The following is a 16477-nucleotide window of genomic DNA, read 5'->3' as shown; positions in this document are numbered from 1 at the left end:
CAGGTAGTATGTGTACCTGGGAGAGGCACCGTGAACAAGAAAGGAACTCATAAGTAGAATGTTTGTCAGTAACAAGAAACAATGTATCCCACCCCCTCTAGAGAGGTATGAAATTGATGATTATCTAATTGACATGACATTGTCGTTTGTCTTTTTGAAAGGTGGTACTATATTGAAGAATAAACATTGGACAATTGTTTGGTCATTCACCAGTGTCTGTAGCTATATTACACTAGGTGAGAAACAGCCTATGCTTTTAGGCCCATGTATAATATTCTCTCATGTCTTTTTTTCTCTCTGTGTGTATCTGTTTCCGTCTCCCCCCTCCCTGCTCCCATCCCCACTACCCTGCTACAGTATTTATGAGCCCATTTTGCAAGCACTACATTTGCCACACAAAAAGGCTGGATGACCTCCAGTGACAACTCATCTACCCAGTTGTTCAGTACTTTGTGATGAATGCTCTTTAGTGGTCATTGATGTGAAACAGAGCAATTTGCACTTTCCATGCCTACTCTGTAGGTACATCCTCATGCTGTTTCTCCAGGATACTTTGTTTGGGGAAGGTCTTCCAGTCTGGCTCCTCCAGGGCATTGGCCAACCATTCAAGCCATTTGCCACTGGGTAGGAGTCTGTGTGTCTCTTCTCTCAAACTGCTTATTCCCCCATACCACACTGCTGACTGGGTGTATGTTGCCTCATGATCCCTCAGCATCCCTTCCCTGCATATCCTCCTATGACCTTCTGGTTCCTACTGTGCAGGTCTTATATCTCTTCCATTGAATAGTGTCTCTCTCTTTCTCTCTCTATCTCTTCTTTTTGTTTTCCTGGAGCAGAGACTTCTTTGCCAGATGGGATGTTTTGAGACCTTACCTACTTGTTGCTTAAAGCCATGAGGGAAAATGAGATCAGATCTTCAGGAGAACCCCTGTCATCTTTTATGGTGTTTAGGAACAGACAAACTACTATCTTCTAGGTGGAAGAGGTTACTTCTGCCTATCCAGAGGGTATAGGGGAATCTGGAAGTTCATGGATCTCAGTTGCACTCACCTGGATGTTCTACACTTAGGGTCCCTTTATTTGCCTAGCATTGCCCCGACTGTAACATAGAAGCCTGACAAGTCTCCAAATGCAGCGTCCTTTTTAAGGATGCAACTCTGAAAAGCACATACTGTGCCTATTTCTGGCGCACGTTGACTTCACAACAGGAGATGGGAATCTCTTCATTGTTTGCCCTAGAAGTCTTCTGCAGTACACACACTGCCTTCAGTTGATAGTTCACTGACTTGATGTTATCATTTTCTTCAGCGAATATAACAACAACCCACCAACTCCAAGCCTTTATGATTAATATTGCGACTATATATCTGAAATGGTAGGCACCTTCCCTTCAATCTATATTGTGTTCCAATCACTGGAGGTGAAACGCTTGGAATTTGTGATGCTACAGCCTCTGAGGGGTTTTCTTGACCCTAGTTATGACGCGTATACGGTCAATTCCCAGTGGAGTCTTTGTTGTCATATGGCTGGTGAGACTCATCAGAGTGATGATTTAATTCTACAATCCCATCCTGAGGATCTGCTTCCTAAAACCACTGCCAGTATCAACTTAGACTGGGTTCCCCCAGAAACAGTCTCTGAGACAAAGATTTAAGTACAAATCATCTATTGAGAAAGTAACTCTAGGAAATACTTAAGAGAAGTGTGAGAAGTTTAAAAGAGAGAGAAAAAATAATAAATAGTAAATAAATAATAAACCATCAAATAAATAATAATTTATTTGATGGTTTTTCAAATAAATAATAATTTATTTGATGGTTTATCAAATAAATTACCACTCTGCATAAGTACAGCTTAATGCTCTGGGTAGTTCTAAGAATCCGTACATTACATGATTCAGAGTTATCGCTTCCAAGAGGAAAATGGGCTGGAGTATTTAAAGTTAATAGTTGCTCCCAGGAGACATCAATTCTCTGGGGTTCCCAGGCCAACACGTACACAGGCAAAAGGCTTGCAGAAATCTCAGGCAGTTAAATTTGGGCTGGCGTGCATGGAAATATGGATGGGACATCAGTAGCATCTGCCTTAGCTAGAAACTAAACAATGCTATTAATAAATATGCTTTAAAAAGATTTTTTTAAATTTTTATTTTATTTTTTTTAAAGATTTTATTTATTTATTTATTTGACAGAGATCACAAGTAGGCAGAGAAGCAGGCAGAGAGAGATAGGAGGAAGCAGACTCTCTGCTGAGCAGAGAGCCCGATGCGGGGCTCGATCCCAGAACCCTGGGATCATGACCCGAGCCGAAGGCAGAGGCTTAACCCACTGAGCCACCCAGGCACCCCGAAATACTAAGGCTTTTAAATATGTATTGTTTTAAAGAAAATTGCTAACTGACTTCTTAAGAAACATAATTGCAAGATACTTCCTTGTGGTTTCTGTGAGCCAGTAGACCTTGTCGGTTCATTGGCAGCTCTTCTCAGATCCATACTGTGCGTCCTTACTTGATGCAGCTTGACTGTGTAAGCTACAGGTGCATTGGCAAATGGAATATGTTGATTGTAGAAAGAACTGGAAATAGTGTATCTCAATATCTCAAGTTAAATATGAAAATACCCAGTTATGTATACAAAAATCAGAAAGAAGGATGATACTGGAAAATGCACTACCCAGGGAGATTGTAAGGCAAATAATGCAGGAAGCTATTTGAAAGATGAAGCCATCGTGATTTCCCACTCTCCTCCCAAAGAAATTTATTGCTGGTCTCAGCTCCTGTATATTGTCTTGTTTAGTTTCAATTAGTTCCTTTAATTTACTTTCATCATTTATGATCCTCATTTATAATAAAAAGACATTTTTGCCAACTATACTCTGAATTTTTTATTAACTGTGTACTGTTGTTTAATTTTATTATTTCAGAAAAATCGTTAGTGCATTTTCATGATTGAAAAGTCACTGATTGATTTTAAATGAGCTGATTATACCAGGCTTAGATTTGCCCTTCACTAATCAGTATGAACAAGATCTCAGGTAGTTATGTGTTCATTTTTTATCTTATTTATGTATTAACCTTCATTTAATCACAATTCATAGGGACTTTTCAGTGTGATTTTTTTTTTTTTTTAACACTGCTTTTGTGGCAGGAACTACTCTCTGTGTTTTCCATGGTAACTCATTTAGTCTTTACAGCTGCCTTGTGAGGTAGGTACTATTATTGTTCTTAGAAGACAGAATTGGAGCACAGCCATCTTTGTGTATGAGTCTATATATAACCATAAAGTTATGTGGCTGAATGCTGAGGAAAATATAAAATTTTTTTATTTTTATAAAATAAAACTGATTTTATTGTGAAATCTGATATATTCCGAAATATTGGAATTGTTAGAACTTCTAAGATAGAATATAATTATGTTATAAAAGCAAAAAGAAATTAGTTTTAAGATTAAATTTATTCATTTTTTAAAAAGAATTATTTTTTGTTTTGGTGGAGAAATTCTTTCAGTAAATGTTTCCGTATTTTGGCTTGAAAAATCATATATGAATTGGATTGTTCTTTTTTTTTTTTTTTTTTTTTAAAGATATTTTTTATTTATTTGACAGAGAGGTCACAAGTAGTCAGGGAGGCAGGCAGAGAGAGAGGAGGAAGCAGGCTCTTTGCTGAGAGGAGAGCCCGATGCGGGGCTCGATCCCAGAACCCTGGGATCATGACCTGAGCCGAAGGCAGAGGCTTTAACCCACTGAGCCACCCAGGTGCCCCAAATTGGATTGTTCTTAAAATTGCATCTGAACACTTAAACATTATATTGGATTATACATCCTGCCTAGGTAATATATTTTCTTTTAATATATGTATTTACTTGCTTTATCATGCGTCTTTTGCTCCTATCAACTTCATATGCTCTTAATTGCATTTATATAATATTTAATATCAACCAAATAAACTTAATAGTTTAAAAGAAATTCTTCAGCTTTATTAGTTACCATGCTATATTTTGGAGCTATAAAATGCCTGAAATTGAATGACTGAAAGTGATACATGTAAAGAGAATGAATTATTATTCATCATTTTGGTAAGAGAAAAGCAAAAATATTTTTTTTGTCTTCAACAGATAGGTCTTTCTCATTAAATGCAAATTTTACAATTTAATGACATGGAAATTCTAAGGAAAAAACTCTTCAAAATGTATTTATAATGTCCTGGTGTGTGTGTACACACGTGTGCATGTATTTTTTTTTTTTTCCTCTGAAACTGAAAGTCTAGGAAAGAAATGTTGGAACTTTTAGTTTTTATAACTTCAGGGAGTCATTACATTAAGGTACTCAGGAAGCCTGTCGTGATTGTGTAATTAACTCTGACCGTAATTTTTCCACAAAGCCATCACGCATTTCTCTTCCTCCTCATACCAAAGCTCGTGTGAGTCATCCAAAGAGCTGGGATGCAGTAGATAGAAGCACTTGCCAAAGTTGCCTAGAACTCCCGACAGAGTTTTTTCCATTTTTAGGTTTACATTTCTAAGTCTCTTAATATTTTGTGAAGAACAGATAAGTGTTACGCTTCAATCATGTGTAAGAGGTCAGAAGTACGGCCATGTCATGTCCTACTGCCTTCTGGATTATCTCCAGGGTCCATGTTGCAGAAGGAGAGCCCCCTATTGGGTTGAGCTCATGCACGCATAATGTAGCTGATTGCACACTAGTCCGGCTGCGTGCTTTGAAGGAAGTGAGTGGTTGATGGTAGCAGCCGCAGCGTTCTGACTTACAGGCATAATTTCAGCTGTTGACACAGTGGCTGGAATTTGTTTCTGAAAGTGAGGGAGTTTGACCTTTCCAAAGTAAAATACCACGAGCCAGAGGAGGATGAAAAGAAAGTGTGTGCCCATGATGACAAGTATGTGAAAAGTTAACAACTGAAGAAGAAGGGCATGTGCTTCAATAAAATAACAGACCTCATTACTTAAGAATTAGATGCAAATGCCGGGATGACATGAAGGGTTTTTCAGTCCCGTTTTCTACTTGTAAGTTTTTCTAGCTTGGAGTCATTATAAGTATAATCTGTGAACATTCATGAGAAAGAAATAATCACAATATACTTCCTTATAATATCTTCGCTGTAAGTTGTAGGAGAGAACTTTTGTAAAGTAAGTTCTACTCTTCGCCCAGATTATAGTCACCAAACAACCGTTCTGGAAGTGATAGTCTCTAAATGCAGGTGCAGGCTGAGGAGTGCGGAGCCCCAGCCATCACAGGGGGAAGCTGGACAGGGCGGATCACGATGTCCTGCTGGTGGCGCTAATGAGGCTCACCTCTGCTTGGGTGACCTGCTTCCCACTTACCACAGACAAAACTGCCTCTCAGATGCGCGGGTGGAACTGCAGAGAGATGACACACAGCCTTAGGCTCACTGATGAGCTTGCGGTTAGGATGAAACCTCCGTACTCCCGGTTTCTGACTTGACAGTTTAACACCGACTTATCGCAGAGTGGAGGTTCATTTAAGTACGAAATTACACTGTATCTGCACGAAAGACGTGATTTGGATTGTGCCTTTTCTCACGTGCTTTAAATTCTGGTTTTCCTTCCAAAATAGGTCTCTTGCATTCCTAGACAAGGGAATGGTTTGGTTAGCTTAGAACTTTTTTTACTTGGCATATGACAGTGAGCATATATGTATGTTGTTGCACGATTTACATTTGAAAGTGGTTTTCTTTTTGGTGTTTTTGTTTTTTTTTTGTTTTTTTGTTTTTTCCCCACCCTTAGAAAGCAGATGCAGGTCACAAATGAAGTAACAGATACCTGGCATGCCAATGCACTTTTGTGACAAGCGAGTTCTAGGAGAGTAATTTCATGTCTTATAAAATCATCATTATCTACATTTCAAGAAATTTTTATATGGATTCATATCTCTTTTATGTCGAACAAGAATATGGTAGTTCATACCCTTGCAACTTCAAGTGGGGCCTGTGGGCCAGCAGCACGAGCAGCACCTGGCAGCTGATTAGGAATGCAGACGCCCGGCCCCACACCCGACAACGCAGAATCTTCACTTAGCACCTCTCTCTCAAGTGAGCCCTCAGCAGTGAGGAAATTGGGAAGTCCTGCTCGGGAGGTGCATTTAGCAAAGCCCAGCAAGGCATGTGTCTGGAACTTCTTGTAACTTATAGTGCTTATTATTGATGTAGATTTTAAGATCTTGGTATTTCATAACATTACTAGTACTACAGATGTTTATGAATATTTTTATAGTGTAGCCATTTGCTTTTTGGAGGGATGTACTAAAAGGAAGGAAGGAGTAGAGTTAGGTTTCTTAAAGGAACCAAAGTTCTCTCTTTCATATATACTTAATGTTTTTTAAAAGGTTAAGATGGATGCTTTTTAAAATTACCTTCATTCAAAAGACTCATAAAGAAATTATGGGCTGTGAAGAGAAAACTCTCAAAGGACAGATTTAGAGATATAATAACAGGGTACGTAATCAAGGTTATTTAGTTTTAAAGAAAGAGAGTGCCAGAGGATAACTTTATTGCTTTGCAAGTAGAAGGAAAGTTTATAAGAAGGTGTTGACAAGCATGATAACTATTTTTTCCATTAATTATGTAGTATATTAAAAATTTGGTACTTAGAAACTTTTGGTACTTAAAAGTTTTTGGTACTTAGAAATTATATTTTCAGTTAAAAAAACTTTTTTTTTTTTTGCTATGTTAGTCACCATACAATACATCATTAGTTTTTGATGTAGTGTTCTGTGATTCATTGTTTGTGTGGAACACCCAGTGCTCCATGCAATCTGTGCCCTTGTTAATACCCATCACTGGGCTCACCCATCTCTCCACCCCCCTCCCTTCTAAAACCCTCATTTTATTTCTCAGAGTCCATAGTCTCTCATGGTTTGTCTCCCCCTTCAATTTCCCCCCCCCCCCTTTATTTTTTCCTTCCTTCTCCTAATGTCCTCCATGCTATTCCTTATCCTCCACAAATAAGTGAAACCATATGATATTTGACTCTCTCTGCTTGACTTATTTCATTTAGCATAATCTCCTCCAGTCCCATCCATGTTGATGCAAAAATTGAATGTATTCACCCTTTCTGATGGCTGAGTAATATTCCATTGTATATACAGATCACATTTTCTTTATCCATTCTTCTGTTGAAGGGCATCTTGGCTCTTTCCACAGTTTGTCTATTGTGTACATTGCTGCTATGAACATTGGGGTGCATATGGCCCTTCTTTTTATCTTTATCTTTGGGGTAAATGCCAAGTAGTGCAATTGCTGGGTGATAGGGTAGATCTATATTTAACTTTTTGAGGAGCTGCCACTTGTTTTCCAAAGTGGTTGCACCAACTTGCATTCCCATTGTCATTGTAAGAGGGTTCCTCATTCTCTGCAACCTCTCCAACATTTGTTGTTTCTTGCCTTGTCCATTTTTGCCATTCTAACTGGTGTAAGGTGGTATCTCAGTGTGGTTTTGATTTGAATTTCCCTGATGGCGAATGATGAACATTTTTTCATGTGTCTGTTAGCCATTTGTATGTCTTCTTTGGAGATGTGTCTGTTCATGTCTTCTGCCCCTTTTTTGACTTTTTTTTTGGGGGGGGGATGTTGAGTTTGGAGAAGTTCTTTATAGATCTTGTATATCAGCCCTTTATCTGTAGTGTCATTTGTAAATATCTTCTCTATTCTCTGGCTTTCCTTTTTGTTTTATTAACTGTTTCCTTTGCCCTGCAGAAGCTTTTTATCTTGTTGACGTCCCAAAAATTCATTTTCACTTTTGTTTCCCTTGCCTTTGGAGACGTTGTCTTGAGAGAAATTGCTGTGGTCGATGGAGAAGAGGTTACTGCCTATGTTCTCTTCTAAGATTTTGATGGATTCCTGTTTCACATTGAGGTCTTTCATCCATTTAGAGTTTATCTTTGTTTATGGTATAAGAGAATGGTCGAGTTCCATTTTTCTGTATATAGCTGACCTTTTCCCCCAGCACCATTTATTGAAGAGAATGTCTTTTTTCCACTGAATATTTTTTCCTGCCTTGTTGAAGATTAGTTGACCATGGGGTTGAGGGTCCATATCTCTGCTCTCTATTCTTTTCCGTTGATCTGTGTGTCTTTTTTTTGTGCCGGTACCATGCTGTCTTGGTGATGACAGCTTTGTAGTATAGCTTGAAATTAGGCAACACGATGCCTACAGCATTGTTTCTCTTCAACATTTCCTTGGTGATTCGGGATCTTTTCTGGTTCCATACAAATTTTAGGATTGTTTGTTCCAGCTCTTTGAAAAATGCCAATGGTAGTTTTATCAGGATGACGTTAGAAGTATATATTGCACTGGGCAACATAGACATTTTAATGATGTTTATTTTTCCAATCCATGAACATGGAATGTTTTTCCATATTTTTGTGTCTGCTGCAACTTCATTGATAAGTGTTCTGTAGTTTCTGGAGTATAGATCATTCACTTCTTTGGTTAGGTTTATTCCAAGGTATCTTATGGTTTTTGGTGCTATTGTAAATGGAATCAATTCCCTAATTTCTCTTTCTACAGTTACATTTTTAGTGTATAGGAAAGCAAGTGATTTCTGTGCATTGATTTTGTGTCCTGCCACATTACTGAATTATATGAGTCCTAGTAATTTGAGGGTCGAGTCTTTTGGGTTTTCCACATAAAGTATCATGTCATCTGCAAAGAGAGAGAGTTTGACTTCTTTGCCAATTTGAATACCTTTTATTTCTTTTTGCTGTCTGATTGCTTTTGCTGGGACTTCTAGTTCTATGTTGAACAATGGTAATGAGAGTGGGCATCCTTGTCATGTTCCTGATCTTAAGGGAAAGGCTCTCATCTTTTCCCCATTGAGAATAATATTCACTGTGGGCTTTTCATAGATGGTTTTTGTGATATTGAGGAATGTTCCCTCTATCCCTATGCCCTGAAGAGTTTTAATCAGGATAGGATAGTGTATTTTGTCAAATGCTTTCCTACATCAATTGAAAGGACCATATGGCTCTTCTCTCTCCTCTTATTAATGTGTTCTATCACATTGATTGGTTTGTGAATGTTGAACCACCCTCGCATCCCAGGGATAAATCCCACCTGGTCATGATGGAGAATCCTTTTAATGTACTTTTGGGTCCTATTTGCCAGTATCTTGTTGAGAATTTTGGGATCTGTAATCATCAGGGATATTGGTCTGAACTTCTCATTTTTGATGGGGGCTTCTTACTCAAGGTAACAGTGGCCTCATAGAATGAGTCTGGAAGGTTTCCTTCTTTTTTTATTTTTTGAAACAGCTTCAGGAGAGTAGGTATTATTTCTTCTTTGAATGTTTGGTAGACTTCCCCAGAGAATCCATCAGGCCCCGGAGTCTTGTTTTTTGGGAGGTTTTTTATCATTGCTTCAATCTTGTTACTGATTATTGGTCTGTTCACGTTGTCAATTTCTTCCTGCTTCAGTCTTGGTAGTTAATAGATTTCCAGGAATGCATCCATTTCTTCTTTGTTGCTTAATTTATTGGCATATAGTTGTTGTTAATAGTTTCTGATAATTGTTTCTATTTTCTTGGTGTTAGTCATGATCTCTCCCCTTTCTTTCCTAATTTTATTAATTTGGGTCCTTTCTCTTTTCTTTTGGATAAGTCTGGCCAGTGGTTTATTGATCTTATTAATTCTTTCAAAGAACCAGCTTCTAGTTTCATTGATCTGTTCTACTGTATTTCTGGTTTTTAATTCATTGATCTCTGCTCTTATCTTAATTATTTCTCTTCTTATACATGGCTTCAGCCTCATTTGTTATTTTTTCTCCAGTTCTTTAAGATGTAAAGTTAGTTAGTGAATTTGGGATTTTTCAATTTTTTTGAGTGAGGCTTGGATCAAAATGAATCTCTTGTGGACAGCATATGGATGGGTCCTGTCTTTTTATCCAATCTGCAGCCCTGGGCCTTTCCATGGGAGCATTTAGGCTGTTTGTGTTTAGAGTGATTATTGAAAGACATGTTTTTATTGTCATCATGTTGCCTGTGAAGTCCTTGTTTCTATAGATTCTCTCTATAAATTTCTGTTCTCCATCACTCTAGGGGTCTTCTTTTATAGAATCCCCCTTAATATTTCTTGCAGATCTGGCTTAGTGGTCACATACTCTTTCAATTTCTGCCAGTCTTGGAAGCTCCTTATCTCCCCATCCATTCTGAATGACAGCCTTGCCAGATAAAGTATCCTTGGCTGCATGTTCTTTTCATTTAGTACCCTGAATATGTCTTGCCAGCCCTTTCTGGGTTGCCAGGTCTCTGTGGACAGGTCTGACATTATGCTGGTGTTCCTCCCTCTATATGTAAGGAATCTCTTCCCCCTAACTGCTCTTAAGATGGTTTCCTTGGTTTTGAGATTTGCAGGTTTTACTATTACATCCTGTGACATTGGTCTCTTCTTCTTGATCTTGGGAAGGGTCCTCTCTGCCTTTAAGACACAAATGTTTGTTTCATTCCCTAGATTGGGGAAGTTCTCAGCTAGGATTTGCTCAAATGTATCCTCTAGTCTTCTCTCTCTCTCCACCCCCTCAAGGATCCCAATAATTCTGACATTGGAATGTTTCATGGCATCATTTATTTCTCTAATTCTGTTTTCATGGATTTTAAGGGGTTTGCTCCAGGCCTCTTCCTGTTCCTTTCTGTCAGTGTGTCTTCTAGATCACTAATTCATTGTTCTACCTCATTTACTCTAGCTGTTGGAGAATCTGGGTTACACTGCATCTAATTTATGGAATTTTTAAGTTCAGCTTGATTAGCTCTTATTTCTGCCCTTAGGGAATCTATGTTGCCATTATTGGTTTTCTCCAGCCTAGCTATTGTCTCCATAACTGTTACCCTGAGGTCTGTTTCTGACATCTTGCTTATATGCATATCTATTAGGTCTGCAGGGGAGGCCATTGTCTGTGGGTCTTTTCTTTGTTGGGAGTTCCTCCTTCTAGATACTCTGTTGAGTTGTGGTTGAGGGGATGTACAGCCAAAAACATCAACCAAAATCCTGGCAAGGTGCATCCTCTCCACTGATGATCCTCTGCCCCTGTAGTGATCCAGTTGTATAATCTTACATCTCAGGCTGATTTCATGGTTATTCAGAGTGGCTTGGTAGATATCTAGCTAAACTCAGGTACCAGTTGAAACAGAGTCCCCCATTCCTCCATCACCTTACCTCTCCCCCTACATCTTCAGTTTTAGGAATGGCAGAGTAATAAATACTTATGGTGAGCCAGAAGGAATACTTCTCTTTTGAACTGACCTGTTGTTTTTAAAAATATAAAAGTTAGCACTTACTTGCTGGGACTTGAAGAACTGGGAAAAGAGTCCATGCCCAAGAAGCAGAGTTGTGTATCACTATTTACTGGATCAAATTATTCAGGGTCCGTGTATTCATTTAATTATGACAAGAGGTAAAGAGTGGCTTGGGCTGACGTGAGCTGTAGGTTTAGCCTAGTTGCTCATAGTTACTTAAGTTCAACTATCATGTTTGCTCCTAATTACTTAGTCAATTTCAAATCAGCAGAAACTGAAACATAAATTGCTACTACACTAAGGTGCTTACTTGCAGAATGCATAAACTTTAACCTTAATTTGCAAATAGCAGAATCTCATTTCAACACATTCATATGGTTCTAAAGCATTTTGAGAATTTGGATGTTGATGCTAGAGCTTGAGAACATGGACTAAGACCTGAAAATATTTTTTTGTTACATGTTTCATTGTAAGGGATTTTTTCATAAAGTGACTATTTACATATTAAGTTCTGTTATAAATTCCAAATATGGCTTTTGCTTTTTCTCATAATTTATCTTTTTAATGTTTCATCCAATGTTTGCACCATAAACATATTGCCAGAAATTTTTGGCACTCCTCATGATCTCTCTCCTGCTTAACCCTATGTTCTATCGATAGGTATCTTCTTCATACAGTTTTGTCTTTAGTTTCTACCATAATCAAACTCTAAATTTTTAAAATATTTATATAATTGAAATATATTTTCAAATATATATATGTATTTATGTATATTTATATATTTGATTTTAGTGGTACTGAGTTACTTTGAATATCAGGTCTTCGGCTGGTGTTGGTAGTCCTTTTGTTGATCCTAAATGCTATTTCATATTGAAGAGAATTCACTGGTGATGTTACTAACCATCCTTAAAAAATATATTTGTTCTATTAGGTACGTGTCTTACACATATGCACAGATTAGAAATCACTTCTGTTTACCCCGAGTCTTGATACTTGCTGAGTCTAGATAGATGCATGCTGATTCCCCCACTTTGCTCAGATGTTTGCTCAAATGCTTCCTTATTTGAGAGGACCCCCTTGACTACCTCACCTCCAGTATCTTTCCTGTTTTAGTTATACAATCACTGTAACTATGTTGATCAGTTTACCTCATTTCCTTTCTCATAATGTTTGTCTCCACCTGATACTTTATATACATGTTCGTTGTTTATCTTCTGTATCCTTGTACTCCCACCTCTGCACCAATGGATGGTTTTATTTTCCTTGTTTTGGGTATAGAAACACTGTCTATACTGTTTAGCCGAAATGTTAATGTATATAGAAAACTCTAAGGCACATAGCGGGGCTTCTTCAATTGAGTATTTTTTTTGTTGTTGTAATAGTGCAGGGAGAGGGAAGTCCTACATAGTTATCAGAATTTTATAAAAATTTCAACCAGTGATGGGACATTTTTGTGTTCTTAAATGACAAGAGTCATCCTCACTGTATCTGTATTGTAGCATCTCTTCTCGGCAAATCTATTATATATGTATATTCTTTGGGCAAATCCACTAGGGAAGTTCTTTAGGCAAATTCAACTAGGGAAGACATTCCAGGCAATCATCTTCAGGCACCATAAAAACATTGAGTGCGTTGGCCAACATTGCCTCACATTGTTGGTAAAGAGGAAAAGATCAAAGAGTATACGATCAGTTAATCATTTCATTAAAGTTGCATCATTGGGAGTCGGTGTTCAAATTTCCACAGGGATATGAAAAAAAAACTGTGATAAAAATCATACTGATATGTTTATTATATCTTAAGAATCATGTAGGGGTGCCTGAGTGGCTCAGTTGGTTAAGTGTCCAATTCTTGATTTTGGCTCAGGTCATGATCTCAGAGTCATGTAATGGAGCCTGCCCAGGAGTATCTGTCTGCCTCCCCCGCCTCCAAATAAATTTTAAAAAATTTAAGAATACTCTTAAAAAAAAAAAAAAGAAAAAAAGAATAATGGAGAGAACCTGCCCATATTTCTAGATGGGCACATGCTGTGGAATCAGGATTCCACAGTGGCTGACAAAGTGATGGTTGAGAAAGAAAACATAAATATCAAGTAGAGATGAGTGAGGAAGCTTAGTACAAATTACTTCGGAAGCAAAAAAAATAGTATGCCCTCAATTGTTTAAAATTCTAAGTTCATGTAATTAGAGAGGTTTAGAAGTTTTCTGTATCAAAATATAAACATAATGTATTAAAATGATAGTTGGGCTAATTCACAAACTTACTCAACATTTTAGCAAAAGTCAACAGACTGAATTTTGGGCATGTCATGATTTAAGTTAATTGAAATATTTGCTTAGGGGCAACTGAGTGGCTCAGTTGGTTAAGTATCTTACACCTGGTTTTAGCTCAGGTCATGATCTTGGGGTTGAGAAATTGAGCCCTGCTTCAGGCTCTGTACTGGGCCTGGAGTCAGCTTAGGTTTCTCTCCCTCTTCCCTTACACTCCCAGCCCCCATGCAAGTGCTCTGTTTCTCTCCAAAAAAAAAAAAAAAAGGAAAGAAAGAAAGAAAAAAGGAAAAAAAACTGCTTGAAGTATTTGTTTAAAAGTAAAGACACCAAAAGTTTTGGTGGGCAATGATTTATAATTACAGGCAAATAAGTTTTGTCTTAATAATGTCATTATCTTCAATTTCATTGATGTGGCTTTCTTTTGACATTTACAGAATTCATTATTCCTTTTTTAAAAGTAATTCCTTTGATATTTAAAACTATCAGATTTAAATGTTAAGATTTTAGAATTTGAGGGCCTTTCTAGTTGATCTAGTAATGTACCGCACCCCCACCTCCCTTTTCTTCCAGAAAGAAGGAAACTGCAGCTCAGAGGACACAATTGAATCATTTGTGGCCATTGATGATTATTAGAGGCAGGGCTTGGGCTAGACCTGACTTTCCTAAATTGGATTAAAAGGTGGAAAATTCTTTATCAATTTATTCATACAATAGGCCACAGAAAACCAGCAGCCAGTGTTGGGGGATAGCAATATCAATTTGCAAATGAGAGTTTTCAAGTCCCAGAGTGCTACTAACAAAATTTATGTCATCTCTATTCTACTAACAAATTTATGTCATCTCTAACTATGCCAGAGTGATCACCCCTGCTGCTTTTCCCTGGACAGGGACTCATAATAGAAATTGGAATCCTATTCACTGTATTTGCAAAACATCATATACTTTTAATAATATATTTAGAATCTGCATTTGAGAAAAGAGAATATGAGATACATGTACCAGAGCTGAAGTGGAGATGTATTTATATATCTCTTCTTGAAATGAATAGGAGACTCATGATGATGTCAGTTTGTCCAAAATTTATTGGTAAGTGTTAATTTGAATAAGATAAAAAATATAATTCCAAAGTTCAACAGAAAAACAGTGTGGAAGAAGCAGCGTGACAGGGTATGGCAGCTTATACTTTTGGTATAAATTGAAAATGATGAGACACTGGAGATAAGAGTGTGTCAGGCATTTGGGGCTAAAGCAGAGCTCTGATTCTTGGTCACTGGGTGACTCTGGGTGCTTTGCTTAATACTCTGTCTCATTTCCTCAACTGCATCATGGAAAGTATTAAAACTAAAACGAGTGCTCACTTCAGCAGCATATATATATATTAAAATTGGAACAATACGGAGAAGACTAGCATGGCCCCTATGCAGAAATGACATGCAAATTCATGAAGCATTTATTTTTAAATCTTAAAAAAAACAAAACAAAACCATAAGCTTGGTGAAGGTTACGTGAATTACCGCATGGTAAGTGCTTAGCCTGGTGCAGTTGTTATTCTCCATATACATTAGCTTATATTTGTGTTATTAATATTAAAGGTAAGAAGTTAGTAAAGGAATAAAAAAAGTTCCAGAATTGTATCCCAAATCCTAACTCATTATAAAGAATGGATCACGAACCAGTAATAGTTCAATAAAAGGGAAATTTGCCATCTAGGAAAAAAACCACTTCATGTCATTGTCCCCTCATACTATTAGGGGAAATCAGTTTCACCCTGACTAAGTGTTACAGTGTAAAATAAGCAAACAAAACCATCACATATTAGTAGAGAATATAGATGAAATTTATCTGATTAATGAATAGTTATGTAAGCGTAGTTCAAGAAGTCATAAAGAATAGGTTTAAAAGTTATAATTGGAAAGTAGGCAACAAACCAAAAAAAAATAAGACAATTCACAAGATTATATGTAAATTAATATATGAGAAAAAAGTTTTGCATTGCTAGCTATCAAGGAAATTCAAGTAATTGAAAGATTGAAGTAATCTTTTTCTTAGAATTTAGGAAATAAAAATGTTAAGTATTCATGAAAGTGGGATGAGATCGTTATAAATATAGTATAAATGGGCATGCAATTTCTGTAAGGTAAGTTGCCAATAATTGCTTAAGGAACCTTAAAATCATTCTTCCCTGGGAGTATAATGTGCATATGTGTATGGATAAATGTTATCACCTGTTTCTCTGAGTTTTAGGATAACCATCTTGTTTCCTTATACTAACCCTGGCTTACAAATTTCTTATAAAAATCGGAGAATCAAAATGAAGTATTTTTAATAAGAATGAAACCTAACCAAGAATTTTAAAGATCACACCCTGTGTTCACTTTGCTTTTATTTTCCTGCACTGCCCTCTGGTGTCCAACACGCAGATAGCTCCTGACACCAGCATTATACTCAATACTCAACCGCCCAATACTCAAAATTGCATTGTAATTTAATTTAGGTAATTCGTTTAAATTAATAATTTTACATAATATAAATTGGTTGCATAAGTTATTGGTTATATTATATAAATAAGTTCAATTGTATTTTTTTTAAGATTTTTATTTATTTATTTGACAGAGAGAGATCACAAGTAGACGGAGAGGCAGGCAGAGAGAGAGAGAGGGAAGCAGGCTCCCTGCTGAGCAGAGAGCCCGATGCGGGACTCGATCCCAGGACCCTGAGATCATGACCTGAGCCGAAGGCAGCGGCTTAACCCACTGAGCCACCCAGGTGCCCTCAATTTTATTTTGTAATTTAAAAAATACCCTTGTTTCAAAGCAGGCTAATCTGAATTTGAGGTTTTCTGCTGGTTTATGTGCAGTTTGAGCCTGCCATTTTGCTTTTACATGGAAAAAAGAGAAAACAAATCATTAAGACAAGTTCTGAGGAATAATTTAGATACTGAACAATTTTT

General features: G+C 37.2%; 1 protein-coding gene and 1 pseudogene across 9 annotated transcripts in view; both read left to right on the top strand.

Moving 5' to 3' along the window:
* CACNA2D1 (calcium voltage-gated channel auxiliary subunit alpha2delta 1) overlaps positions 1-16477 on the top strand; it is a 506784-nt gene that overhangs the window by 395144 nt on the left and 95163 nt on the right. The window lies entirely within an intron of this gene.
* On the top strand, positions 14895-14985 carry LOC125081525 (uncharacterized; annotated as a pseudogene).

The sequence above is a fragment of the Lutra lutra genome, chromosome 11 (genome assembly GCF_902655055.1).
Source record: "Lutra lutra chromosome 11, mLutLut1.2, whole genome shotgun sequence".
NCBI lineage: Eukaryota > Metazoa > Chordata > Mammalia > Carnivora > Mustelidae > Lutra > Lutra lutra.
Note: the sequence above shows the minus strand (reverse complement) of the source record. Positions and strands in the feature narration are given on the sequence as shown.